The sequence below is a fragment of the Cyanistes caeruleus genome, chromosome 18 (assembly GCF_971803275.1).
Source record: "Cyanistes caeruleus chromosome 18, bCyaCae1.hap1.1, whole genome shotgun sequence".
Classification (NCBI taxonomy): Eukaryota; Metazoa; Chordata; class Aves; order Passeriformes; family Paridae; genus Cyanistes; species Cyanistes caeruleus.
In genome coordinates, this window is record NC_141718.1 from 1791719 (window position 1) to 1819124 (window position 27406).

At 49.9% G+C, this 27406-nt stretch overlaps 1 protein-coding gene across 17 annotated transcripts in view; it reads left to right on the forward strand.

Annotated features, from left to right (window-relative positions):
- Window positions 1–2953: 2953 nt before the first annotated feature.
- NCOR2 (nuclear receptor corepressor 2) overlaps window positions 2954–27406 on the forward strand; it is a 225541-nt gene continuing 201088 nt past the window's right edge. For all 17 annotated transcript variants that reach the window (XM_086855208.1, XM_086855219.1, XM_086855225.1 and 14 more), the window contains exon 1: window positions 2954–3244. The gene's annotated coding sequence lies outside the window, so the exon portion shown is untranslated. The remainder of the gene's footprint in view (window positions 3245–27406) is intronic.

Sequence of the window (27406 nt, forward strand, 5' to 3'; positions counted from 1 at the left end):
CTACAGCTTGCTTTAGATGTAATCACTTTCCCCTGAAGCTTTCCATGGTTTCAAAGGGAGGGTGGCTCCTGTTTTGCATCTCACTTCTTTTCCTGGAGGAGTTCGGGTCAACCTAAGCAAGAAAACGCCCCAATTTTCTTGCATTTGTGCCGGGCATGGGGCAAATTTAATGCAGACCATCTCAAATATCTAAGGCAGGACTCCAGTTTTCCACTGAGAGCTGAAATCCCCATCTTTGCTGCTGGACGGCTCGCATTACCATTTTATCTGATGGAATAGCTATCAACGGCAGCTTCCAAGTGAAACGCTAAGGAAAATCTGTGTAAGCGATCTGCAGCCTCGCAGCACTGATACACCGAGATTACAGCCACAGCCAGGCTCTGTCTCCTGGATTTCATGGGAGTGTACGTGTCCAGCTGTGGCACAGCACCCACACCAGCAATCCCTCTGCTCTGGGTGTTCCAGGCAGGCTCACTGCAGGCTTTGCTCACATGAAACCGCAGCTCCCAGAGCCTTGGGATGCTGCCATGATCTCATCTGTGACTTCTCCAGAAATCTTCTCAAGAAGCTTCCAGCTTCCCCCATCGCCAGGAAAAAGGCTTGAAAACAAAAAGCCTCAAGGCTCTAAAAGCCAGAAATGTACGAGGTAATCATCCCCACTGTTCTCAGAGCAGTGCCACTGCAAAAAGCCCATATTCCCACTGCAACACCAGCCTGGTGTTTCCCTTTGGCACCAAGGCCTTCTGGACCACAAGAGCAGGCAAAAAAAATCCATCTGTGCTCTGGCAGGATACTCAATGTTGCTGGAAAGTGTGTTCAACCCTAAGGGGTTTATTTAAATACATTTGATTCTAATGTTGTTCTAAGGTCACTGGGATATAAAAGCCTGGCTCCTGTAAAATTAATGCTCTGAGTGTTTTTGCTGTGGTACATACAGGATTTGCCTTCCATTCATTAAGTGAAACGTCACAGATATTAAAAAAAAAAAAAGCTCAGAAAATGTTAAGTGGCTGGAGCAGAGAAACCCTGCAATGCAACAGGGATGAATTCAGTCCTTTATCTACCAAGATAAACACGTTTTCAAGAGAAAGATCTGATCTGCTCCTTTGCTTTCACAAGACGCTTTGGATAAACCAAACACTCGAACTGCACCAAAGGCGCTGCCCTGAGCCAGCAGACACACAACAGCCACAGGCACAGGAGGGCAACTTTTCCTGCTTTTTCTGGCACATCAGGCTCATTTCAGGCAATCTGCCTTGTGCTCCTGGTGTTTGTGCTCCTGGTGTTTGTGCTCCTGGTGTTTGTGCTCCCGGTGTTTGTGCTCACACCATGGCGTGCGCCCCTGCTTACGTATGGAGTGTGGTGACTCGAGGAGACTGAGTCCAGGCCTGGGAAAGTCTCTGTGTCCTGCAGCAGTGCAGCCGTATTGGGGCAAGGAATGCCGTGAGCTGCCCGTTATCCTGCCCTCCTGCTTCCAGGGAAATGCCACTCGCGGAGATGCCGGGAAGGAGAAGTGAACTGCAGGGAGGCAGGGAAACCGTGCATGTCCACATCTGCCTGCTGGAGTAGGAGGGAGATGTGGGGGTTTTTACAGCTGCTGGAGCAGTGGAGGTTTGCAGGATGCTTTTCCAGCTGTTGGGGTCATGCATCACTCGTGGCAGGGAGAGGGGGTGGACTCGCCTGGGGAGGAGGCACCCAGCAGTGGAGCAGGAACAGGAGATATGACCTTCCTCATCCCCCCTGGGAGGATGGAGGGGAAGAAAAAGTATGAAAAAGCAAGATATTAGTTAAAATCTGTCAGTGACCTGGGTTGCCTCAGTGCTGCTTCCTGTGGGCATTTGCTTGTTAAATTGTTGAGGTTTTCCTGCAAAGAACCCACCCTGAGAAGATTTTTGATGCAACCAGGACCACAGCAGGGCTGGGAATGTGTGTCATGGAATCTTCTCCTGAAACCCCCTGCCTTCCTTTTGCGGGAAAACGGAACTTTCTTAACTATGTCGCTGTGGGATGCTCTGGACAATTTCCGAGGGCTGAACCTTTGGCAAGATTCACAAAGCCAAGCGGTGTCCGACCCCTTCTTTGGAACTATCCAAAACCCCACCGGCACGAGGGGATTGTCGGTCAGCTCACACAAGTGACAATCCCCGATTCGCACCAAAAACCTTATCAACAACACGCAGGGACACTAACGCGGCCCGTCTCACCGGTGAAGCCGGGAACACCGGCGGGGCAGCCGGCAGCACCGAGCTGGCACCGATAAACCATTGGCAGGGGTGCGGCCGATGGCAGCGGCACCGGCGGTGATGGGATGAGGCGGGGATACAGGGGGTGACGGGGATACAGGGGGTGACGGGGATACAGGAGGTGACGGGGATACAGGGGGTGATGGAGATACAGGGGGTGACGGGGATAGAGGGGGTGATGGGGATGCAGGGGGTGATGGAGATACAGGGGGTGATGGAGATACAGGGGGTGACGGAGATACAGGGGGTGATGGAGATATAGGGGGTGACGGGGATGAAGCGGGGATACCGCCGGTGGCGGGGATACAGCCGGTGATGGGGACACAGCCGGTGGCGGGGATGAAGCCGGTGGCGGGGACACAGCCGGTGATGGGGACACAGGCGGTGGCGGGGACACAGCCGGTGATGGGGACACAGGCGGTGGCGGGGACACAGCCGGTGATGGGGACACAGCCGGTGGCGGGGATGAAGCCGGTGGCGGGGACAGAGCCGCTGTGCCGGTGCTGGCCCCGCGGCGGTCGCGGCGGTCCCGGTGGGTTCCGGTGGGTTCCGGTGGGTTCCGGTGGGTCGCGGCGGTCCCGGTGGGTCCCGGTGGGTCCCGGCGGGGCCCGCGGGCGCACGCGGCCCCTTTAACGCGCGCGGGCGGCGCAGCCCCGCTCCGCCCCGCCCCGCCCCGCCCCGCCCCGCCCGGCCGGCTGTGGGGCGGCCTTAGGGACCGAGCGCCCGCCCGCCGCCTCCCGCCGCGCCGGGCCGGGCAGGGCAGGGCTGGGCAGGGCTGGGCTGGGCAGGGCTGGGCTGGGCGCTGCGGCGAGGGGCGGCCCGGCCCCACGGACTGACGGACGGGCGGGCGGGCGGACGGCGCGGCTCGCAGCCCCATGGCTCTGGATTTATAAACACGGCGCAGATGGCGGGGCCGCGTCCCCTTGCACGGCGCTGCCCCGCCGGCCGCTGAAGCGGGAGTGGCGGCGGCGATGGGGGGCGGCAGCTGCCGGCGGGATTAGGTGAGTCGGGAGGGGGGAGCCCCGGGGGAGCCCCCGGTGCCGGCCGGGCCGGGCCGGGCCGGGCCGGGCCGGGCTGGGGGGGCCGCTCCGCTCCCCGCAGGTGGGGGAAAAGCGGCCGCGTTACGTAAAAATGAAAATGTGCCACGGGAGCTGCTCGCCGGGGAGAAACTTTCTCTCTTTTTTTTTTTTTTTATTTATTTTTTTCTGGTTGGTTTTGCTGGTTTTGGCCTCAAGGGAACGCGCCGCGGTTTGGGAGCGCGGGGGAGCCCCGCACTTGGCGAACTGACGGGGACACCCCTCCGCGGGGTGGGGGCACCCAAGGGCCTTTTCTCACCCCTCCTTCCTCTTTTTTATTTTTTTTCTCCCTTTCTTTCAATCCCGCCGTGTTTCCCGGCTCTTCCCCCCGCTCGTTGGAGCCGCTGGGTTCGCGCTGAGCGGCGGCCGGGGCGATGAGCGAGCATCCGAGAGCGGCCCCGAGCCGTGCCCGTGGCTGCCGGGGGGCACGGCCGGCTCCCGGGCATGGCCAGAGCTGCAGGGCTGCCTCCTCGGGCCGTCTGCTGTTCGCCGTGTAAATATTTAGGGGAGGAAAGTGAGCCGGTGTCTGAAGGCAACAAGTGCACGTTTTTCTGAACCCCAGCTGCGGTCTCTGGAGTGATCGCCTTTTTTTTTTTTTTTTTTTTTTGTTTTATTTCTGTTGATTCTTATAATTTCCTGGTCCCTCTTCTCCCTCGGCCCTTCCTCCTGCTCCCTTGCCCTGACAATGCACAAAGAGCAGGCTGCAGTGGGTGCAGGCAGCTGCCTGCCATGTGGGCTGCTGCCAACACCACTGAAGCAGCAAAACCTGCAGGACTCGGGCTGGGGCTGCCTGGGGAGCGGGGCCGTGTTGACCCAACAAAGCCATCCCTGCTTCCAGCGCTTTGAACCCTGTGGAAGCCCAGCACGCCTGCAGGCACTGCTGCTCCCTGAACTTTGTGTTTTGGGTCAGCTCAAGAATGTGCGGGAGAGGACGGTGCTGCTGGAGGTGATCTGTGCAGTGGGTGTTTCCTAACCCGTTGGTTCCCAGGCATTTATGGTCTGAACTCTTTCGGTGACCTCTCTCTCAGTATTCCCATGAGGCAAAGGTTGGCGCTCTGGATGCCTGAAAACGTCAGGGTTTTGCTGAATCTGGTATTTTGAATCAGTTTGGTGGATGTCATATTGTCCCGCTGGCATTCCTTGGTCGTGTGGGGTGAGAGTTTTTCCATTTCCATTTCCAGTTTTTATCAGCAAGGTTAAGTTTAAGTTTGCCGTGCACTTTACTGGTAATAATTTGGTACTGCTACTGCTTCATTAAGGGAGCAAGTGTGACTTGGGACAGCTGGGTGAGCATTTCCCTCTTGTCTGGATGTGGTGACAAAACTCCTCAAGGGCTCTAGTGAAGCCATGTATTCCTGGATGGTTTTAATGAAATCGTACTCAATTCTCTGCGTTTCGGTGCCGACTCGTTGGGTGACTTTGGGATTTAGCTCAAGCCTCCTGTGTGCCTGGGTCTGGCAGCTCTGTGCCTTGGGTGAGGAATTCAGTGAGCAAAGCTCGCAGTGTGCCGCAGGAGAGAAGTTTTGCGCGTGACAAATATTTTAAAACTTCAGTTGAGTAAGTTTCACTGTGAGAGAGACTCTTGCAAAACGTGTTTAGTTTATTGAAAGCAAATGCACTCAAACCTCGGTTTGTTGTTGCCAAAAGGGAAAAAGTAGAAGCTATTTTTGGTGTGAGAGAGGAGATGGGGCACGCACATGTCTGGGGCAGGAAAACACTGGTACTTTGTTCTTCTGGCTTCATGTGGGTGGTGGTTTCTGTTACTTAGCTGAGTGTTTCTGCCAAATTGCAAAACATACCTGGTTCTGAAACCCCTGCGGAGGTCAGGGCTGGCTCTGCAGAGCTGCTCCTGGGCCCGTATGGGAACGCCTCCCACGTCAGCATCTCCAGGGCTGGAGGAGCGGGTGGGTGCCGCTGCCTTCACACCTTTGAGCTCCAGGGAGGTGACTTTTTTTTTTTGCGACAGGATCTGCACTGAAACCATAAACTTGTTTCATGCAAGCCACCAACCAGCTGCTGCTTGGCAATACCTTTCACTTGCTAATGGCTGTGGTTGGATTTGAACCAAGCTGCCTCCAGTGGAGGTTGTACTAATCCCTGGAGCCATCCTGCGCTAAATCCAAAGAGGGTTTGGTTCAGGCCGTGTTCACGTCTCGTAATTAGGAGGTGCAGTCTGGTAAAGGCAGTTTTGTTGTGATTGGCAGCGATGCTGTGCATGCAGCTGTGCTGATAGCTGCACGTGTTGAGAGCTCCCCGGCTCATCTCCACGGCAGCTCAGGACTGCGCTAGCTGGAATTGGGTCATAGGAGATATCTTCATCTTTTGTGACATGGCTGGGAATTATTCGTCCCCCTTGATGGCTCCCAGTGTTCCTCCCACTGCTGGTTCTGGTTTTTAGTGGCCTCTGCTGCAATACAGTCCTTTTTGCAATCCGGTTGTCCTGGGAGAAACCTGTTTGAAACCAACCATAATTTATGTGCCGGAGATATCGTCATCTTTATGGTCCTGTGGGAGGAAGGAAAGTTCTGATCTTGTCAGTTTCTAGATGAGTGGGTACAAAAGGAGGATTAAATCGGTAACTTTTCAGAGGTGGGTTTTGGCTGGCTGATTTGAGCAGTTGTGAAGGGGAATAGGTTGGAGAGGAACTTTGGGGTGTGGTACCCCCCATCCCTAACCCAGTGTCTCATTCTGACCAGATCACTTCACAAGTCAGAAAACTGAGGCTGGTGGGGTTATGTGAAGTTCAATGTGTCAGAGCAAGTCTGCTGGAGAGCTGCTGAAGAGTCTCTTTCTCCATGAGTGCTTTGCTTGTTCAGTGTGAGGGCTTGTTACTCCCAGTGGCAAAGTGCTGCTTCCCCCTGGGTTTTGTGCCTCTGAGCAGTGGTCCCCAAATGCAGACCGTGGGCTTAGCTGCAGGGGTGCACAGGGATGGAAATCCAGGCCACTGTGTTCTTAAGAGAACTGTTATTTTTGTGCAGTTGCATTTGTAGGAACCGTGGCTCGCTTTAGTCTTCGCTGAGAGTTTTCAGTGGAGAGCAGGGTCAGCTCTAATGGAGCTGGAAATGAGGTATAGCAGCACCCGGTCGCCTCTCTGATTAGTGACTGAGGCTTTTGCAGCTGCTTAAGGATTTGGGCATTGTGAGGTCGTGGATTCTCATCTAGGCTGCTGTGGCACAGGCTCCTGCACGGCTTTGTGGGGCCCTTGCTGTGTATTGACATAGGAAAGCAGTGGAGAATTGCTATTTATGGCTGGGCTTGTGCTGGCACACAGGTGTTGAGGTCTCTAATTTGCCCTGTAATGTCAAGGGATAGATCTTCACATTGCAGTGGAAAATGGAAATGTGTATCATTTAATGAGCACGACCAGAGCAGAGATGCTTCCCAAAAAGAAAATTGAAGAGGGAGCTGGAGCTCCAGAACTGAGGGCATGAAAATGCCTGTAAAAGTCAGAGTGAGGGATGGATCTGCCAGGAAGGGAAGGAGGACAGAAGAGCAGAAGGAAATGAGTGATTTGTCAGTTTTGGGAAGTGATCCCTGACCTGAGCATGAGGCAGCAGCGGGACTATACTGGGAATTGAGAAATCTGGGTTGCACCCCCAGTCCTGCTGCCCACCCTACTTGTCACTTCCCTTCTTGAGGCTGCCAGTTCTCCGTTCCTGCCAACCTGCCTTTGGCAGCTGGAGCCTCTCTTGGGTGTGGACTGTTCCTTACTGAAGGCGAGCAGGGTGCTTCAGGAGGGGATGTTTTTGGGGAGCAGACAGTGCTCACACAGTAGCAGCTCCCCTGCCACCTTCGCTGTGTGAAGCTGAGAAACGTGACCTGGCCGAGGTTGGGCAGCGAGAAGAGGCACTGATTGCTGCAGATCCCAGTCTGGCTTGGAGAGGCCCAGAGAGGAGCCCTGCCTGCAGGGGAGAGGTGACTGGCACTGGAAGAAAAGCAGTATAGATGGAGGGAGGTGGCCATGACTGTGATTGTTACCCAGTGCCAGGGCTGGAGGGGATCTGGGGCACGGCGAGGGGACAGGGAGAGCACGGCAGTGGTTATGTGCCTGCTGGGTGCATGCAGGATGCTGATAATGGTTAGTGCTCTCTTTAAAGCTGCGGGGCACTGAGCAAACATTAATGAATGTAAAGGATAGCAGCTCTGTCTAGTTACAGAGAAGGGAAGTTACTCCAAATTAACTTTATGATCCGTGAAACTGAAGGTTATTTAAAAAAATAATAATAATGTAAATGCTGAAGTTTTTCAGAGTCGCTGAGTACGCTGCTTGTTGTTTAATGCCTTCCATTTTTTCACTCCCAGTCTGTGTTTTTGGCTCAGGAACAAATTACAAGCAATATCAGCTTACGCTTGGATTTGAACCCGCATTGCTCTTAGTCAGCTGAAATATTTCCCCTTATCGCCGCTCCCATAATGTTTATTTTAGACCGGATAGCATCATGGCTTTTCTGCTCGCTGTAGGGAAGAAGCCGGTCTTTGAAATAGCCCAGCACCTTGGAAAGAAATGATCTCAAAGGCAGTTTGGTTGCTGAATGAGGTACAGCTTAATTTTCCACCAAGAGGTTTATGCAAGGCTGTATCCCAGAACGTTTTGCGGCATTAAAAACCCGGGAGGTGGCAGATGGATGAATTGCTGACAGATTTAAAATCGTACGACAAACATAAAGCATTGAGACGTGAGGCCAAGGCAGGAGGAAGGTTGCAAGGAGAAATGGAGGCAGAAAGGTCGAATAAGTTATTCTGGGCAGGAGAAGATGTGCAAGCAAAGGCAGGGTTCAGCCTGTGAGGGGAAGGCTTTGGAGAGGAGGGATGTGTCCAGGAATGTGTTCCCATCACAGTGCAGGGAACCCTTCGTGTCCTGCACTGCTGGTGAGAGGAGGATGATGAGGAGGAAGGGGGCCAAGCTGATGGCAGCAGTGATGAGGCCGTCAGTGGGGTTGCCCTGGGAAGAGACAATGTGGTGGGGTCCAAGTAGTTTCCTCCCGTGGGAAGTGATCTGAGGGAGAGTTCCAGAGGCCAGGGATGGTGTGGGTATTGTCTCTGGAGGCTGCAGGCCTGGCTGTGGCTCTCTGGGTGGGTGGTGCGTGTGTCAGGGAGGGAGGCAGAGCCGGCAGGATTTCCTCTCTGCAGCGCTGGCTCCTGGGTTAATAACTAACCAAGCAGTCTAGGTTTATCCTTTCATTGTGGAAGAGAATTATTTACATAATACCACTCCACATAATCTTTATTTAGCATTGTTTCCCTGGTGTAATGCTGGACAGAGTGGCGGTGCCTAGAAATGCAATTTCGGCCCAAACGTGTGGGAAGTTAACTCTTCCAGTTGGGTGTGCTTCTCTCTGCCTGCTCAGGGAACTGGCTGTAAACTGGATAAATGCTTCAGTGGTGTGACCATTTATCATGTAGTTTTTGGGACTTCTATGTCTTCTAAACTCCTTTCTGCAGGTTCTGGCTGGTGCTCTGTGCTGGTACCTGAATGTTGTGTACCAGCTGCCTGAGCAGCACAGTTTGGGTTTGTCCTGTGCATGTTAGGGCAGGAGGGTGGTTTGCAGTGTGCTCTTCCTTGTCTCTGTATTGAAGAAGGTAGAAGGAAAGAAATGTGTCAGCCTGTGGGTGGAGGATGACAGGATTTGGGAAGGTTCCTGGTGCAGATCATCCCATCGTCTGTGATCAGTCCCTGAGGACTTGCTGTCTCCCAGGTGGGCAGGTTTCATCCTCCTCAGGGAGTGTTTAATTGCAAGGTCTGAAGGCTTAGGTGGTTGTGTAAAGAACTGGGGCCTGATTATTGCAACACGGCATGGTGAAGGACAGAGCCCTGTGCTTGGCTATCAGTGGGATGTGGTGGGAGAATTGAATTGATCAGCAGGAGGACAGGCAAAGTCAAGCTTTCTGAAAATCTGTCTGTGCCTCCAGCGGTGCAGTGCTGGCTGGAGAGGGTGGAGGGTGTCTTTTCCTGTAGACTGTGGGATGTGTGGGCTTCTAACAAGCTGTGGCGAACAATGGAAAGTTTGCTTTCTTCTGAAAATATTTTAAAACCTTATAAAATTACTCCAGCGGCTAAATTTTTATAAGACCAGATCTCAGCTGCATGGTACTTGAGCACTTCACAAATAGCTCAGTCTTTGGCCTCTGCAAACTTCTCTAACCCGTACCTGCAGTGCTGCAGAAGCCCTGGTGAGCGTGTTTTATCAGTGGCAGCACCTGGCTCTTGGAGCAGAAATTCTGTGTAAGTGTTTACTGCCAAGGCAGCGTGATCTGCTTGGTCTGATGTTGCAAGGAGCTGGTTTTGGAAGGCTGTGAGTCCCCAGTGATTTACACTGCGTTACCTGATGGTGCACGCAGAGTCTGGGCTGGATGTTGGCTCGGGAAGGGCTCTCGTGTCAGCTGTGCTGGATGGAGGGTGGTGTGGATCCTGTGGCAGTTTGGTGATATGGACATCACTCGCTCAAGCCTGAAAAAAACCCTCTTTGAACCAATTACACCTGGCAGGGAGAGTTTGCAATGGATCAGTGCTGGGATGTGACTGTGGTGTTCCTGATCCACTGCTTGAAGCCCTAAAGCTTTGTCTCTTTCCTCCTCAAGCCCTTGCTGTTACCATCACACAATTTGTGACATGGTGTGGTGTGTAAACCCTGGGTGTGTATCAGAGCAGTGGTACGTGGTACCAGAACTGTGTGCTCAGGAAGTTTCTCCAGTGGTTTGGTAGAGGTGTTTTTACAACATCTGATCCTTAAATAACTACGTTCTGTCTTTGGCATAAGAGCTTCTTGCATTTAGCAAAGGCCATAACTCTTTCCTATTGGAAAAACTTCCTTGATCAAATCCTTGCTTTTCTGTGGGTACCACATCATATAATTCCATTAATAAACTTTTCAAGCTCCATCTTGAAAGCAGTTACAGCTTCTCTTTTTTTCTTGTGTTTTTTTCCCCTTTGCTGCAGAGTTTCAAGCTCATGCCAGAGTGTCAGCTTCATTTCTAGGTCACCGGTCTGCCCTTTCATTTCCCCCTCACGCTCAAGTTGGCCGGCTTGTTTTGATTTGGTAATATGTGAGGTGGTGTCCACAGACAAAACCAGGCAGGCCAGTGAAATTCATGTTTCCCTGCAGCCTTGTTCCTGTTGTGTGTGTGAATAATAATTTCCAAATGCTAGACCAGAGGTGATTAAAAACTGTCAAAGAAATAAAATGCAGCAAAGTCTGCATTACAGGAAATCTGTGTGTTCAGTGTTTTGGGAAAACTCTCCGAACTGGCAGTGGAAAAAAGCCTTCAGAATTCTTACTTAGGGCTTTCTAGTCTTAAATGTCGGTTCTTCTGGAGGTGCTGATGGGGCAGCCTGAGCATAGCCAGGCTCTGCAGGAGGTTGGTCGCTGCTGTCTGGGGGGGACCTGGAGTCTGTAGCTCCCTTTGTGCGCTGCTCTGCAGAGCTGTTTGGGATCCAGAGCTACACTTGAGATATTTTTTGTCTGCTGTGGGCACAGGAACCTGGGCAGCCAGCTCAGCAGCAGCCTTGTGGCTGGCACGGGGTGAGGGGGAAGAAGGCTCCTCTGCAGCCCGAGTGGATGCTTGAGTGCAAATGAAGAGCTGAAAATCTGAGGAGCAGCACACGGTGTGTGTTGCTTGCTCTGAGTGAGTACGAGTGCTTGTTTTCTACCGAGCTGCAAGGCAATGGGTATTCAGAGGTTTTTATGCAACTTCGGTGTTGGGACCGTGAAGCAGTTGTCATGTCATCAGTTAAGATGTGTTGAGCATCCTTATTTTTGGAGCAAATGATCCTGCTGACAGCATGTATAGGAGGTGTCAGCCAGCCCTTTTTTTTTCTTCTTCCTCTCTATTTTTTCCTTCATTTGTAGGTTTTAGATTTGGCTTTACTTTCTGACAGGGTTGCTGCTAAAAAATTGTTGGGGTGGGGTGTTTTTTTTTTATTTTTTCTTTCTTGTTGTTTTTTGATGTCTACGTGTCTTGAGATGCCATGATTAGAGATGCACATAAAGGGCTGCTGTGGTTTTGGTCCAGAGCACAGCCAGCTGCCAGCAGCGTTCCTGAGGGCTGTGTGGTGTTGGAGTGAGAAACACTGCAGGGTTTTGGGTTTTCTCCAGCATTATGAAACAGAAGTAAAGAGAGAAGTCAGCATGTACCTTAAGGGTTGTGTTTTTATTTTAACTCTCTCACTGTGGGGAGAGCTGAGGTTTGCATCTTCTCCACTGAGACTGGTGCTCGTGAAATCCATCGCACTTCTGTGAATGTCCTTAAACTCTGCCAGCAGCAGAGAAGGCTGAGAAATGGGGAATTTGCTTTGCCCTGAGGTGGGGGAGTAGTGCTGCAGAGGCAGACACAAGCACCCTGGCTGCTCCTGTTCCCCTGCCAAAGGCGGAGGGAGTTTTGCTCTGGTTCAATGAGACAAGAGCTTTAAGCTCCATCTGCATCTTATTTTTTTTTTCTGCGTTTTGTTCGGTTGTGCTTTTTAAACGTCTGTGGCGTTTTCTCAGCAGGAGGTTTGTCCCCACACAATGTATTATTGTGTTTGCCTCGCTCCAGTTCCTGGTTCCATGCGGAAACACCTTGAACCTTTGGCTGAGTTGGAAGGTGGGTGCAGAGTCAGGCCCGTGGGGCTGTTCCAAGGAAGAACGAGTCCATGCACGACTGCTCAGCCTTGGCTTAGCCGGGTGCTGCTCCAGGCACTGAATGTGTTCGGCTAACACAGGCACTCTGCACACACTTACTTTTTGTTTTAGAGGCTGATCCCTAGGCTAAGAAGGCTGTAGCCAGAAATAAGTGAGTGTTCACACTTGCCTTTATGAACTTACTGAGTATTTTGCCAATTAAATCTTGGGTGACTGAGGCTAAGATACCTATTGTAAAGGACACAGCAAGGAACGCTGCTATTCCTGCTTTTCTTCACTCATTCCAGTCCATGCAAAACTTGATAAAGGTGCCTGTGCTGTCTTGGCTATTTGCAGTCTGCTTTAGGAAGCCTCTTAACCAGCAGAAAAAAAAGGTTTAAATAAATACAACCCTTGCAGCCTGGCCAAGTCACAATTTGCTGTGTGTTGAGGGGGCAGAACAATTGGTTACAGAAGCAAATGGTCTCCACCTTCTGTGCTCCTGTCACCTGGCCATCTCCCAGTCTTCTGGTAAATGTAACAGAGAAATCTGTATCAGAAAACTAATTAAGGCATGTGCAGAGAAGGGGGGAGGGAGCTAACAGCTGAACATTAACCTACTGAGAAAGGTGGAGCTCAGTTGTAACTCTTGGTGGGGTTGGGGCTGTGAAACAAGGGGGATTCCTGCTCCCCTTTGGAAATACAGTTTAAGCTGCATTTCTGAAATCGGGGCCCTTTGGTTGTAGTGCTGGTTGAAGGAGTTTGCTGAATGAATATCTTCACCAAGCAGTCGTGGTTTGGAAGTCAGCACAGCTTTGTTGAAAGTATGGGTGACACAGGGACTGAAATCAGGGAAGAGTGGCTGGAGTTTACACAACCTGGTTGTGTTTCAAGCCTTTCTTTTGGAGGAGTAAATTTCACAGGACTGAAATTCCCTTCTAAGGGGGAGATATTCCCCCAGACTTGTGCACAGACCTATTTGCAGCCGTGTCACACGTCTCTCTCGAGCATGGGACACACAGGTTTGGTGACAGGTGATACAGACCCTCAGGTAGGCTTCTCTCGGTGTTCCTGCAGCACTTTCAGCTCAGAGTCGAGCTCAGGCAGTGTTGTAGCACTTCAGTCATTTCTTCCATGGTCGTCTGGGAAGGTCTGTGCCATTTGCTACTTTTCTGCGAGCTGGAAATGAAGTGCTGGGTTCGGGGTGTGACTGGGAACCTCCTCGGAGCCAGGGTTTTTCACATTGTTGCTGCTTTGTGCTGGCTGCCTGCTGCAGCACCTTTGTTCTTGGAGTGTTGCTGGTGCAGCCGGGGAGACTCAAGTGCTCTGTGCTTTTGTGCCCAGCTTTGCATACTCAGGGGGAATGGGTGAAGAGCAAAGCTGGGCAGAAGCCATCCTGTGTGCTGGGTGGCAGCTTCTGCAGGCATCAGTCCTGGCTCAGTGAGGCACCTGATGAGCAGAGAGTGAGAGGAGGGTCCTTTTCTCATGGGAGTTAAAAACCGCCCTGCCACAGGAGCCTTGCTGAATTACAAATTGCTTTTCCTCTCCCACTCTTTTCTAAATCTGCTGCTGTGCCTGAAGTTGCAGTAGATTTTACTCGTGTGTGCTAGTGCATGGGTGAGTGTTTGCTGCAGAGTAGTTGTAAGCAACTGAGTGTTGATCATAATGTAACTAAAGCCACTTAAAATGTTTGTTTGCTTGTAATATACTGTGGTCTCTTTCCAGGCTCTGCAATTGACAGACAAGCTTCAGCCGTATTTGGCATGGTGTTTGGAGAGATGGACAGCTTTCTGTCACTTCTTTGACAGATAGGCTTTGAATTTTTAAGAGAAAACAGCAGCCTTTTGATTTTTTTTTTTTTTTTCTCCCCACTCAAAACCAGCCAGGTGGAGGGGTAGCTCTCACATGCATTCTGTTTATTTTTACATCTTGATGTGTCATTAACCTGGTTGAGCTCCGGTGCTATTTTTAGCAGCCTTATGGTGTATGGGCAAGGTTTGTGAGCAGCCCAGCCCAGGGTGTTGGCACAGAGCCCAGGGTGGCAGGTTCCTTCCTTCCTCCTCGCCTGGCCAGGGGGCCCGGAGAGGCTGGATGAGCTCCTCGTCCCCAGTCCCACACAAGGAAATCTGTGTAAAGCATTACTCTTCAGTTCCTGTGGCCATGGCAACCGACTTGGATACATCAAACTTGACTAATTAACCTAATGGAGGGAGAGTCGTTTCCAGGCTGAGTCTTTCCCCTCGGATTTCAGAGCCGAACTTGTGTTGTCTGATCTGCCAGCAGCCTCCACAGCCAGCGCAGACTTTTTCAGAGTGGTTTCTTTAACAGGTTTCTTGCTTTTTTTATTAATTTGAACTGAGGAGGATGGCTCAAATCTGTCTGATGTCTCAGGTGAGTCTCCTGCTCTACGTTCCCCTCTCTTGGTAATCTCTTGGATTCCCACTGAAGGAAGGTCCCAAACACAGAGGGGAAAAAGCTTGCTCTGATTTCTTCCTTGGACTGGGTGAGGTGAGAGTAGACACTTTCCTGCATCTCTCCTGTTTCTGTACTGCAGGATCTCTGCCACCCTAACTTCCTGTTTAAAAATCTCTGAAATCCTCAGGCTTGACACAAAACATCACATCCTGGAGATGTCTGTGTGCATCTTCAGGTTCCCTCATCTTAATGTACTAGTTCAAGGCATTGCTGCTTTGCACTGTTTCTCCTGGGTTTAATTATTATTTCAGTGATTGGAGCTGCAGACTGCAGCAGGGACTTAAGAGTTCAGCCTCAATTAAAAACCACCCTGTGCCAGGCAGATAGCGGCAGGCAGCTCTGCTATTCTCAAGTGTCTCCAGCAGTCCATCGAAACACCATGTGATCGGCTCAGTTGAGAAATCTGAGTAGGCAGAAAGCAGTTTCTGGGATAAACCTTGTGAGTGCTTCTCAAAATAGCCTGAAAGCAAGGTTTTGCTTTCTGCAGCCAGGCTTGGTACTTGAGCCTGGTCAGAATTTTTCGTGGGTTACTAAATATTGCGAAGGTCTGATCTTCAAAAACCTTAAGATCCTTTTCCTTTTTTTTTTTTTTTTTTTTTTTTCTCCTTTTTGATGCTGCTTCTGGTATGTCTAAACTTAGAGGATTTGCATTTTCATGTCTTTTTAGCCTTAATTGTAAGTACTGGGACCTTCCTTACTTGCAGTTCCAGCTTTTTCTATTTTTCAGCAAAGCCGATGACCTCGTGTTTGACCCTTGGAAACCTCTTGGGTAGCCCAGCAAACAAATGTGGTGTGAGAAGAGCACATGATAGTAGCCTGAGCTATTACACTGGTCAGTCATTGACCAGGACTCTTGTTTTTTTTTCCTTTGAAGATCTGTTTAATCATTGGCATTGCAGCCCCTGCTGTGCCGGGCACCTGGAGGGGTTTGCTGGCCGCTCCCCGTGATGTCCGGGGTGATGAGGGAGGTGGCAGGGGGGCTTTAGAGAGCCCAGTGCTGTAATCAGGTTTTACTGGGGAGGAGATTGTCATTGATATCCCTGGGATTTGGCATCTATATAAATACACAAGCCAAGCTGTGTTTAAGAGTGTAGGTTCATGTCAGTTCATTTGTCTGGGAATGGGGCCGGGAGCATCTCGCGACCGTGGTCCTTCCGTGTGATTTCTATTCCCAGTATAACCCACAATCTGATGAGGTGGGGCTTGCTCAGGGTAAATCCCTGTAAGTGCTGGTGCAGCTGGAAGTGACTGCTTCAGACGTGGCTGATTTCAGGACCAGTTGAGAGATGGGGATAAAAACTGAGCGTCTGAAAGTGATGGGGACTGTTTCCCATGGGTCAGGGTGCTGCATGAATGACTGAAAGCTTGTGAAGCAGCTCTGAGATCTCAGAGCTGGGAGTTGTTTTTCCACCCTTATTTACTGTAATACCTCTGGGTGACACGAAGCGTTCAGGAGATGCTGCTAAACTGAATTCTACAGCTGAATTCACACTGGTGAAATGAGAATTGCTTCTTTTTGTTGGGGAAAAAATAAATCTGCTTTTATCACATCCTTGTTATCCTTACAGCTTGTGGCTTGGAAAATGAGAGAAAATTGATAGTGAGGGCTGAGTGACATGTGAAGACAGGTAAGATCCTGGCTTTCTGTGGGCCTCATTTCGTGAACTTTCTTGTCCTTTATGCGTTTGCTGATGTGTCAGTGGAACTGAATTTCATTGGCAAAAATGTGGTTTGTGTGGATATCTTAGCTTAACTCTCAATTGCCTGCCTAGGGGTGATTTTAAGCGAGGCTTCCTGCAGCATCCCCGCTCTTGCTGTGTCTTTGGCTGTTGCTCCCCTCTCCCAGCCTGGCTGTCTGCACAAGGGGCTTCTCTGCAGAGAGCAGCCTGTGTTCTGTGCTCCCGTACTGTGCAGAAGCCATGAAAAATGTTGTTCAGATGACGGTGATTTGGGGTAGCTCTAGAAAATAATTTTCTGCTGGTGGATAGTACCAAACTATTTCCTTTCACCCACTCCCTCCCTTCCCCAAAACAAAAGGAGAGATGAAAGGATTCATTAGGAATTATTCACTCAGCTCTGCCGCCTGTCTGAGATCTGGCTGTCTGCGTTCATCCCCCAGCTCAGGGAAGGTCAGAGGGCATCTCCCTGGGGAGGATTTGCTGTTGACTGAATTGCACTCTGTCATTATCCTGCTGGATAACGAATGCAGTGGCCTCATTGGCACTGGCTTCAGAAAAAGCACGGTCATCTGCATGTGGCCTTGAGGCGAGAGGCGAAAACCTAAGGAGAGCAGTGTGGAAAACCTCATCTTGTGGGAAAGATACAGGACAGACCCAGGCAGTTTGGCACAGTGGTTTACTTGCTGCGTGATGCTGGGCAGGTCTGTGGCTGCTCTGGACTTCTGCATTATCTTATTGGAGGTGGGGGAACATGGCAAGAGGGTTTAAAGGACAAAATTCCGTCTGGTGAGGTGACACTAGTTAAAGCTGCTCTTGTTTCTTCAGAAGAAAATGTGGCATGCTTGCAACACAGTTTGAGATATTCTAATGAGATTTAAACAATTTTTTTCCCTCTTTGTTTTGTTTTCAAATAGGTTTCCTGAAAGAAAAACATACAAATCCCCCTGAGCTAATTGGTGTGTGATTTGAATTCAGCTGCTACCTTGGAAGAGCTTTTCCAGCAGCTGATCTGAAAACAGCCTTTCCCACAATATTGTGGGTTGTCAGTCAATGCTTAAGGATCTTGAAGTTGCTGGTGGGAAGGAGAGAGATGTGTTTTGTTTGATATGCTGCATCTTTCAGTTTGAGTGTCATAAAATACTGAGAGATGTGTGAAAGACCCTAATGGAGAGAAGCTATCAGGGGGATAAAAGTCACGGTAGCTGGATATGTGTGAGAAACAGTTGTGGGCGCCAGAGCCCGTTGGGCTGGCTGAGGAAGCAGATAGACCTAAAGAAAATTTGCATTTTAAGCATCAATTTCAGATGTTACCCACTGCCTGGTGCCTTGATCTTCTGGCAGCCAGTGGCTTCGAAGGGTTTAATGCTGTGCCCTTGCAGCTGCACGTCGCTGAACCATGCTGGGGGTGGCCAGATGCAGCCCTGTGAAGTCAAGTATTAAGCTTCAAATGTTGGCCTTCGTTGCCTTCAGGCCAAATCGGTTCCCTGGAAGATGCTGTGATAAAATTGCTGGCCCAGGTAATTTGTGTCCTGATGATGAGCAGCAGAGAGGAGGGTAAGAGTTTGTGTGCCTGCTTATTGCTGTCATCTGTCTTGCAATGAGATATTTATGAAATGGCCTTTTGTGTTGCAGTGCGGGGTGTGTGAGTGCATATTTAAGTGGTTAGTAAATATAGTCAGTTGCTAGATTGGATCAAATCATCCTCTTAACAAATATAGACAGTGATGTTTCTCATCTGGGTGTTTTGACAGTAAAGTACAGGAGGAGGTGGTCTTAGTGAGTTTAACATCTTGTACTTGAAGCAGGGCAGTAATTGCTTAAAATCACTGTAATTCTGCTGCCAGCAGTAAAGGATATAAAATTATCCTGTACTGTAATAAACATACAAAAAATAAATAATAAACATAAAAAAAAATAACAGCTGCCTGGAAAAGTCTTGTTGCTCTAATCCAGGACAAAGTGTGTTTGTGTGACTGGTTTGGAATCAGTTTAATTTCTTCTGGGGTCTCACCCTCTGGATTCCTATTGCTGCAAGAAATCCTCCTTGGAAGGCAATCATCTCCAGGCTGGTGCTCAGCTGAGCGATGCATGACCAAGTAGTAGCTTGTAGCATTTATGAACTAGGGCAGAAGTAGATCCCTTATTCAGACAGAGCTGTATAAGCCTCCAGTGCTCTATACTAGGCCCCAAATTTGCCTACGTTATAAATAAGTCTGTGGCTGTGTGCTTGTGTGTTTCTTTTTTTAAGCTGAAGGCAACCCCTTAAGCTCTTTTCTGCAGGTCTGTTCAAGCTGGGGCATGGGGAATTCCTAAGAGGATTATCATGGTTTACTTGATACAGAACTTGAACTTGAGCAATGGCTTATCTTATCAGCGATAAAAGACATGGAAATGAAGTTTACGTAACCAAAGAGGCCTTGAACTGTGGCTTTTTTTTTTTTCCCCTCTTCTGGAAACTGGAATGACAGATCTCCCAAGTTCTCTGCTCACAACTGCAGCGTTTGTTATCTGGTGTGTACTGTCTGCTTACCACTGGCATTTATTTCCAGTGCTGTGTTTGGAGCTGTCGTCTGAAAAAAAGAAAAGGGGTTGAGGTAGAGGCTCAGCAAGAGGAGTGGTGGGCATTTTCTGCTTTTGCAGGAAAGCTTGGTGTCCTTGCTGGAGAGACTGGTGCCACATGGCTTGGTTGCAAGCCCCTGTGTTACACTGAGCTCAGCAGGGGATTTGAAGAGCAGCAGAGAGCAGATCCACTTCACCAGTGGGCTGTGAGCACGGGGCTGGAAAGGCTCAGAGGTTGTGAGTAAACTTCACCCTGAGAACCAGAAAACGCCTGGGAATAGATGAAGATGATGAGATGTCTGTTCCCACTGAAAAAAGTAAATGAGTGGGGAGGGCCAGGATAATCTCTCTGGTGGCAGCTAGAAAATGAGTGCAGACAAATGTGTACTGCTGTACTCTGGCTCTGCTGATGGATCCCTCTGGCACAGCGTGGATGCAGTGCCCAGCCCTCTCTCTGCAAGGGTGGGGGAGGCAGTGTAGCACCCCAGCTGCTGCTGCTGAAGGAGGAGAGCGGCCTGAGCATCACAGCCCTGGTGTGGCCCAGCTCCGATCCCGCTGTGTGGTTTGTTCTGGGCTGAGTGAGCAGCTGAGTGCCCGGCAGGGCTGCGGGGCAGGACAGGCTGTGCCACCTGCTCACCTGCCCGGGGCTGGCTCCTCATCAGCCTGTGCCACCTCCCCTCTGCAGGGTCACACACAGCACTCAGCAAGCAGCTCTGTCACCGGGCATCGGGAAGAAGAGGGGAGCCTTTCCACCCTGCCACGTTCCGGTGGGTTTGCCTGCCCTGGTGTCCTACACCTGCTTTGTCTGTGCTGCGTGGGAGGAATTTTATTTTTTGAGCTCTTGCTGTCACAGATTGTGACAATGCCACAGAGGTCTGGGCCGCGCCGTGCTTCCCACAGAAGGACTCAGCAGACAGTCGAAGGCTGGCAAGCTGACAGCACTTATTAGAGGTAACCTTCAGGAAATGCCACACACAGCCCTCGCTGAGCTTTCTGGCTCCAGGCGCATACAGTATTTACACCACGCTTCTTGAGTTTCCCTGCAGGCTCTCAGCTCGCAGCTGCCTTTCTGTACTCTGCCACCTGCCCTGTGTCCTCATGCTCCAGTGCCTGGGGTGGGTTCTGGCTGCTGGGCTCCTCTGGCAGCAGCCCACCCTGCTGGGGATGTGTCCTGGGGCACCAGCTCTTCCTCTGTCCTTTGGCCTCCTAAAAGGTGCTTGTCATAATCCAGTTCTGGAGCCTGGGCTAAAGCCAGCACCAAGTTTGCACACTTGTGTGTGCAGGGAATGAGCTGTTAAGAAGCAGCACTTGCACAGCAGCTCTTTGTTAAAATGCAAGAGAATTACACAGGATCAGCTCTTTTGACTGAGCAGGTGACTTGCTTGAGTGGCTGTGTGTGGAGTTAAAAGCCAAACCCTAAGCACTAAGGTTTGAAATATTTTTCTCAGGTTGTCTTGATGGTGTTTTTTCATCCTACGTGGGGTGGGAGGAAGGAAATGTGATACTATCTGGTTCTAGTAAATGACAGTGCTGAACAATACTATGTGGTGCCAGAGCCTGGACTGGGTAGGTGTGGGGAGGCAGTGTTGTACACCCCATTGGGACATTTGCCCCAAAAGCAGGTTAGGTATTTTCTCAGCTTCCTGGCTGAGAGTTTGGGGAATGTGTATCTGAAGGGTGGGCTTACATGATGTGCTCAAGCCTCGCCTTGCTCTGCTTCCCCCAGAGTTGGTGGCTCATGGATCTTCTACAGACCAAGAAGTGACTTTTTTCCAGCAGCAGGTGGCTGGGGTTTGATCCACCCACTCTGATCCTGCAGCTTATGGTGTGCCCAAGTTGTTTGATGCTCTTCTCCCTTCAGTGAGCTGTGATCCTTCACGAGTGGATCTGCTGTATGGAAAGCAGAAGGCTGCTGTCCTGCTGGGTGTTACCCTGTTTGGGGAGATGGGAACTCCCTGGTGCTTTGCCCTGGTGGAGTTGTCCTCTGGGATCCTCCAAAGCCTGTTTTGGCACATGCTGCTACCTTGTGAGAACTGTCAGAGGGAAACCCATGGAGTGGCATTAAAATCCCACTTTATTATTGTTAATTTCCCATAATACTCGGGCTTGGAGCTTGGCCTTGCTCGGTGGGGAAGAGCGGGGCAGACTGCCTCAAGCTGAGGTCCCTTGGCTGTGTCAGCTCTGAATCCTCTGCTCCTCTGGTGTGGATTTAATTTCCACGGTGCTGCAAATGCTTCCCCAGTGCCCAGCTATCAATTGAAAAGCAGTGGGGGGGTCTGCAGGGGGGTGGTGATGGTGGGGAATGACTTGTGGTCTCCATGGCAACCTACAGACGATAAATGGATCAATGTGCTGTTCTGCACCATCTGAAACTCAAGCGGCACTGGCTAAATCTGGGGGCTGCCTTTGCCTGCCAGATCCTGCTGTGGGGTCATTAGTGTGAGACGGCTCAGCACGAAAGCCTTCCCATCAGCGTGCCTCCAGCATCTTGCTGGGTTTGCCACAGAGTATGTAGGGTTTGTGCTGGAAACCCACGCTCAGCTCACACCTGGCACACTTGGGGGTTTGGGTGTTCAGAGCTGCACCACTGCCTTGGGCTTAGGAGCTGTCATGGGCAACTGGCCAGGCATCCATGTCCCTGGGTTTGGAAAGGGTAAAGACAAATGGCTGGCTTCCCTTCCAGCACTTTTTAAAACCTTCAGCTCTTTCTGCACAAGCACAGGGAGATTTATGTTTGGGGTTTTTTTTTTCTGTGAGTTAAAGGCTCGGAATCCTGGATTAGGTTTGTGTTGAGGTGGTGGGTAAGGACAGCTGCCTTTGTTCTCACTTCTGCTTCTGATGGTGTGGATAAACAGAAAATCTGTCTCTGGAGCTGCTCCAGTGTTTCCAATTCCCACATTTACCTACAAAAGAATAGATTGATCTTCCCCCACTAGATTTCATAAAAGCTTGCCTTGGTCTGAAGTTTCCAATCCACTGCTTTTTAAACAAGAGTCTTTCCAGTGCTGAGGTCTTTTATGTGCTCTGGAGTCATTCCTGGCTTAGGTTCAACCAGAGACTCCCCAGTCCTCAGCCAGCACCAGGGACTGGTGTGACTGGAGCAGTGGAAGGCAGTGGCTGTGTGCTGCTGGCTGGCTCAGCAGCACTTCTCCAGCCCATGTTTGTCTGGCTGTGTGAAGGGATAATCCCAGGTGTCTCCAGTGCTTTGAGTGCTGCAAATCTAGGGGACCACTTTGTTTCAGTGTTGGAGGTTGGCTGTAGCAGCTGAGCTCAGGATCTGAGGCGCTGCTCTCACATCTGGGGGCATCAATGCTTTTCCCTTGCAGCAGGAGGAAAACTGTTGCCTTCTATTTTGCAAAGGGGCCTGGAGAGATGAGTTGCCAGAGGCTGCACCTGAGGCTTGTGATGAAGCTGGGAGTACCTCACAGAGCTCTTGAGCTTGAGTTTTCTGCCCAGACTTACATCTGAGAGAAATACTGGTGTCTCTAGTGCTCTTCACACCTTGATTTCCAAGTCCCTTTTGGGATGATTGGAGGGACTTTGATTCCTTGGCCAAGTCTGTTTGGGCAGGGAAATGGGTACATTTCACTTTTAATTTGTGGTGTTATGTTTGTAGTTTTGTTAATGCAGACAGGGAGAGCTGCTGTCTGCAGTGGGGTGGAAAATCCCCAAAGTATGCTCTGAAGCCACTTTCTGTTGTGGTTCTGTCCATCCAGCTCTGCCTGTAGCCCCTGGCATATCCTGCAAGCTGCTGGTGGGGCAGCTGCCTGTCACAGGTCCAGAGGCCCCTTTTGGACATCACTGTTGCTGTTTATAAAGGCTCAATTGTGGGACAGTCTGGCCAAATGATCTGAGCTCGTAATTCTGTGCGGTGTGGTGCTGAAATGTCCAAGAAATCTGCCATCTCTGTTGCCTTGTGAATAATTTATGGATCTCTTGCCTCCAAGCTCATAAAAATCGATAACTCTTCATGGATTTTTTTTTATTTTTTCCCCAGCAGCAGCTTGGTTAAACTCTCTCATTCTTTTGAGCTGCTGATATTGAAAGGCTGTGGCTTGTTCGCTTACCCTGAGCCTTGTTTTCTTTTTCGCAGCAAAATTGATCCGGGCTTTTCCACAGAGCTGTCTGTCGCTGTTCTTCAGCAGGATATTTGGCTCAGGTTACTGAAGGAGACAACCTCCCTGCACCTTTTCCATGGGCTATTGCAAGTGTTTGGGCTGTTAAAACTCCTGCTCTGGGGCAAAGCTGCAGAGCTTGGAGAGGTCAAAGTGTTTGAGCCCTGGCTAAGAACAGGTTTCAGCAGCTGCTGGGAGTAACTGGCAGCTCCAGGCCAGTTCCTGCCAGTAGAACTTGCAGCCCCCTTAGCCCAATAGTTCAGATATGGATATGTTAATTTATTCCTCTAATTTCTAGGCCTGTCTCTGAACACTGAAGTGCTCTGATGATCTTTGCTCCCTGTCAGGATTGGAAACGAAGCCTGAAGTGTACCAGTAACAGCTGTGCCCTCTGTGTTGGGTTATTATCCTTTCAGAATTTAATAACGTGACACCCCGTTTTACTGGATAGCTTGTCCTTCCCTCTAGGAACAGATCGATAACAGACTTGTATCTGCTATTTGGATGTAATTGCTAGTGTCAGCTGATGTCTGCTGCTGTTTCTCCAAGCAGCCCTTGGAAGCTCAGTAGGCTGTGGGCAGTGAGGATTTCTTTTCTAGACTGGTGCTGCACCACATCCAAGAAGCCTGAAATGAAGAGATGGTTTTGCAGAGAAGTTTCCCTGCTCCCTTCTCTTCCTGCTTGTGTTTGGTGATACGTGGGCTGTGATCTGCAGGGAGGGGAGAGGAGAAATGGAGCCTCCAAAGGCAGTGGTGGATAACTGTCTGAGCCACAATGCCGTGCTCAGAGGACTCCAAGGAAATGAAAGCTGACTGCTTAGCAATGGTCTCAGTCTGCAGAGCACACAGAATTCATAGGTTAGCTGTAGATGATGGAGGAAGGATTTGGCTTTGAGGGGGGAGAAGGCAAGTGGTTTCTCCATTGCAAATAATTCATTCTTGCTGAGTCTTTAGGGTAATTGAAGAGGGTAATTGCTGTACTTTCATTCATCTAATCCATGGGTTGCCTGGGGAGGAAGGAGGAAATGATTCAAGTGCAGGGAGTGTAGGAAACAGGGGAGGTTTACTCCAAGGTTCTCCCTCTTCCTAGTTCCAGTTTTCTCCCTGGTCGCAGGGAGCCTTTGCTGGGGTAATTGATGGCATTCTTAGCTGTTGGGAAAGAGAGAGGGTCAGTTGTGGGTAATCTGAGGACTGTTTTTCAAGGGAGCAGTACTTTTTTTAATGAGTGGGATTTGAGGTGAGGATTATGTCCATGGAAATATAGTACGCAGAAAATAGAGGACTGTAGTAACTATAAAAAGAGTCTGCAATATCTAGAACTAAAAAAAGACTTTATAAATACTTCCTAGCCATGGGGTTGGCCTGTGTAATCCTACAAGGAAAGAGAAGCTGAGTGATTGATGGTTGGCTCCATCCTGCTTTATCCCTAGCTACAGAGTACTGTATTAAATATGGTTGCCTCTTGGTATCACACACATAACAAGAGGCATAATATTAAGTTACGGCCTGTGTAGCTGTCTGGGGAAGGTCCATGGGATGGAATTCCTGCCTCATTTCACTCTGTGGCAAAACTCCCATAGATGGAGTCAAGACTGGGCTCTTGCTCTGTGTATTTGTTTAATCACCCTGTCTCCAGAGAGTGCAGAACTGCTGGGAATTGCAAAACCGTTTCATTAAGAATCCTTGATGCCCATTTTACTAGCTGAAAGCTGCGTGCCAGCATGGGCATATTTTTGTTTATTTATAACACCTGCATTTACAGCACTGCGCAAATCATCTGGAGAATGGGATGAGTACTTAAACCCCGGGGGGGGGGGAGGTATTTGGAAATATAAAACCTGCCCTGTGCAGCTGCATGTGCTTCCACTGACCAGAGCTGTGACCTGCAGTTGGCCTGTGCTGTGTACTGCACTTCCCTCTCTTTTTTTTTTCTTTTTTTCTTTTTTTTTTTTTTTTTTTTAATTTTCATTATTATTTCTATTTTTGTACCAAACTAAACTAAGAGGTGGAGGGGCGGGAGAGCAGAACAAGACAGACAGATATAATGGGGCTAAATCCTGCCCAGCTGTTTTCTCAGCAGCCATCTCCCTTACAATCCCAAGGAAATAAATGCTTCTCTTGAGGGTCCTGTTGGTTAATGATGATTTGAAGAGTGCACACAAACATCTCTGCAGATGCAGCCTGCCTGTGAGATTCCGGTCATGCAGCGAGCCCTGGGACCCCGCTCCTCTCGCATTCAGTGCGATGATAAATCATTCATAGCCTCAGCAAATGCAATTCTCTTCCTTGCTCTGCACATAAACAGTCCAGGATCTTGAAGAAAGCCTGTGTTTGTAGTCCTTGGAGGATGAGGCAAGTGCTGTGACAGCTGGGAGGATCTGAAATTAAAGTTATGGGAAAGGCTCTGAGTGCATGAGTGTAAAAGCAATTTGGTATGGCTGGGGGTTTTGTTTTGTAGCTGTTCTAGGGTGAGGAAGGGATGTGCTCGTGTCCTGATGAATCAAAAGTATTGCTGTGCTTATATCCCTTGTTTTGTAGGGATCTGATTGCAAACATTGTGATGTGTGTGGTTCTGGTGTTTGAGATAAGGGGAGAGGTAAAGAGGTGCTGGAGTGGAGAAGTGGAGGAGTTCTTATTGAAGTTGAGTGAAATGCAGGTTGGTGAAGGTCTCTGGATTTTGTTTGTTTGTTCCAGCCTGAAGTGTGCAGCAGGGTTGGCTGGGTGGAGGGCGAGCCTGGAGTCAGCTACAGCTTGGAGAAGCAGCGTTGTGTAACATCCAGAGCAGGGAGGAGTGGCAGCTGTGTCCACATGAGCCCCCTTGTGCTGAAGCTGGTGTGGAGAGTGTGAGGGAGGAGTGGAACCCTGTGTGGACACCAGAATTTCAGTGTCCTGATTCAGGTCTGGTTTGAGCAGCCCTGCTCTCCCCTGAGCTCAGTTTGTGATCAGCATGGCCCTGGGCCATTAACCCCTGGCAGCTCTGGCCAGGGTGCGCAGAGGAGGGTCACTGGCCTGAGTATCTCCATCTCTTGCTGTTCCAAGCAGAGATCCAGCCCTTCAACTTCACTCCTGTCTAATTTGGGTTTCTGGTAATGAATGTTGCACAGCGAGCTGCTACAGGGAAAGGGGGAAACACGCACGCACCTACACGCGCTCTGGAAATCTGTCAGAATTGGGCTTGCTGAGAAGCTCAAGCCCAAGCATGACCTATTTTGAGACTGTTGTAATCTCTAGGGGAATGCCCTCTGGATTAGATCAGTGTGATCCTATCAATCTGTGCTTCAGGCTGGAGGAAGCACTGACAAAGTTGCTTATTTTCCCTTTTTGTGCAGGAAGTTTGTTTTCTTTTTGCTTTTTTTTTTTCCCTTCTAGCACTGAGACTTGAGACAAGCAGAGGTGTGTTTGACAAGTACAACAGCCTTAGGCTCTGCTTTTCCATCATGGGTTTGTGCTGGAGCGCCTTCTGTCTAGGAGGCTTCTTTCTGATCCATGGAACAGCAAAGTCCATCCCTGTTTGTGTGTCAATAACATTTTCTGGTAGAAGCTCTGGTCCTGGCCATGGAAAGAGGCTGCAGCTGATCCCTCCAGTACCATTTTAATATTCAGCTGTTTCAATCTGTTTGTTTGGGTTTGTTCTTTTTGTCTGATCTGCTGCACTGAGAGATGCTTTAATAAAATGTGAGAAATTTTCCAACCCTTGTCTTTCCTCTCGTCACCAGCCATTGTTTATGTAAGAGCTTGGATTCTTCCTTTATTTTTTTTCCCCAACTAAAAAATTGCTTCCAGAGCTCAGCAAGGATGTGCATATCCACAGCAAGAAGGAAATAAACAGGGAGGCTGCATTTAATTTCAGTGTCTGCCAGAAAGTGGGAAGCCAGCACTTGCCAAGGAAAGATTTTTGGAATAGAGGTGTACCACACTTAATTTTCCAGGAGACTTTCTGAAAATAAAGAAGCTGGAATGGAAATAAAGCTTGCTGTGATGAAGAGAAATCGCTACCCTGTTGGCTGGGAGTTTGGCCTTTGATTGCAGAGGTAGCTTTGCCTCGGGTGACTCTGGGGGGCTTTCAAAGAGGCTTTTCTCCCATCTGCAGTACCTGGCACACTGAGAGGAGTGAGGGGTGTTTGGTCCACTGGTGTGAATTGTTCTGCCAGACTTCAAAGACAAGTGGAAATACCTAATCTGTCGCTTTCAAAGGGAGGAATAAAATATTCTGATAGATTCTAAATGGAATCACATCAACGGTGCCTCTTCCACCTTTGCCTTTGAGCTGCTCACTGATCTTTCTGATTGGGGTAATGCAGTGAGGAGGATACAGTATTCCCTTGAGGGGAGCAGCTTGTGAACATTACTGTTCAGTCAGCCTGAAAAGCTCTATTACAGACAGATTTAGACCCGTCTTTGTGCACTGAGAGGCACAGCCTGGCTTCCGGGAGCAGGCTTTGTCTGGAGGACAGGTGCACATTGGGCTGAATTATATTTACCCTTTTTTATCTGCTGCCTGCACCGCTTTCACCTGCCAGCTCGGGGAGGGGGCTGCTGCCAGGGGTAGCGAGGCTGTGCTTATGGGGTGTGTGGATGTGTCCTGCAGGACTGCAGCAGCAGGGCTTGCTCAGGCCCATGTGGGTTTGGCAGCTCTCCAGACACCTAATGAGTTGTCCTCTGT